This window comes from Amblyomma mixtum, chromosome 3 (assembly GCF_055824585.1).
Source record: "Amblyomma mixtum isolate Tamu chromosome 3, ASM5582458v1, whole genome shotgun sequence".
In the NCBI taxonomy this organism is placed as follows: domain Eukaryota; kingdom Metazoa; phylum Arthropoda; class Arachnida; order Ixodida; family Ixodidae; genus Amblyomma; species Amblyomma mixtum.
The window spans coordinates 150,374,850-150,376,508 of record NC_143014.1 but is presented as its reverse complement, the minus strand read 5'-3'; positions in this window follow the sequence as shown (position 1 = coordinate 150,376,508).

Sequence of the window (1,659 nt, the reverse complement as noted above, 5' to 3'; positions counted from 1 at the left end):
GTGGAGGGCTCCGGAAATTTCGACCACCTGGGGTTCTTCAACGTGCACTGACATCGCACAGTACACGGGCCTCGAATTTCTCCTCCAAAGAAATTCAACCGCCGCAGCCGGGATCGAACCCGCGTCTTTCGGGACAGCAGCCGAGCACCATAGCCACTGAGCCACCGCGGCGGCCCTTTAGGAGTGGAACGCGACAGCGTGTTGTAGTGCTCATGGGCGTCCGGAGGGGGGGGGGGGGGGGGGGGCAAGGGGGGGGCGGCTGCACCCCCCTGGAAAATCACTCACTCGAACCGTGAGTGATGGCCGCACGCCAGGGGCGGTGGTGCGCTCAGTCAAAAGGGTAAAAGCAGCCCCGCATGGTCACATCTGCGAAATGCCGCGTCCGGGCGTGCGTCGTTTCGCCGTTTTCAAACCACGCCATCGTTAGCTCTACTGAAGGGCGACCTGTTCCAGACATACAGCGGCACCGGCGAGCATGTGTTTCGAGCCGTCTTGAGATGGGTGTCTGTTTCTTTGATCTCTAGAGAGATAGCGACACGGAGGCAGACAGTGCACGGGGCATCTTGTTTTCGCCTATCGTTACGCCGGTCACCGATGAATTCTTAAGGAGGGAAGGTAAAATCAGCCGTGTCCACCCCCGCTTTGTCGGGCTGCTCAGGGGCAAGCGGGCGATGAGTTGGCGCCGCCGCCGCTCGCTGTCTCCTCCGATCCACGGGTAGCGCAGTTCGGTAGAAGCGCCGCTTTCAGAATCTCCGGCAAAGGGGATTAGCTGCTTTTGTTCACGGCGACGCAGTCTCCCGAGGCGCCCCCACACCAGCGTTCTTTGCGTCTTCTGCGAAAACCAGCGCCTTTGGTCAACGCAGCCCGATGGCGCCTGCCTGGCTCGCCTGTCACCTCTGGCTGGGCCTCAAACCACAACAGCGCCCATGTACTGTGCGTGTCAGTGCATGGTAAAGAGACCCAGGTGGTCGACATTACCCGGAACTCTGTACTACTCCATCCCTCATAGCCTGAGTCGTTTTGGGGCTCTGAACCCCATAAAAACACAAAAACAAATTTTCCGACTGGAGTGGCGAGTGTCCCTTCCCCTCGGAAGTTGCGCGGCGTTCCTTTCACCCCCAAAGTGCGCATTCGGGGATACTGCGGCAAGTAAGCCCTTGCACGTGTGCGCGCCTCTGTGTTTGTGCTTGGGTGTTTTTAGTGGCCGGTTGTCAGCGAAGCTGAGAACAACCAAGACAGCGGACGAGAAAACGACGAGCGGAGAGCAGTGTGTGTGCGGTTGCTCGACTGTGCGGATGCGCAAGCAAGATGGAGCGAGGTGTATGAAGCTGCGAGCGTGCATTTATCTTGTAAATAAGTTTTCGTTGTATATATAGTCTTTTGTTTTTAACGTACGCGTTCAACAGTTTTTCCAATCAATGTGTATGATGAGTGTGCACCGAGAGCGTGTAATGAAGCACAGAAGTGAATTTATCACACGTGTAATTACGCAATTCGCCCAGAAAAATCCGAGGCGCCTACAGTTGCTGTTCAAGGAAGACTGACTGAGTGACTGTAGTTGCGTGTTTGTGAACATATTGTGCTGTGTTCTGGTCATCAATCCGGGTGAGTCGAGAACCCGTATGCAGCAAGACTGAGCACTCTTCTCCACGAAGTGAT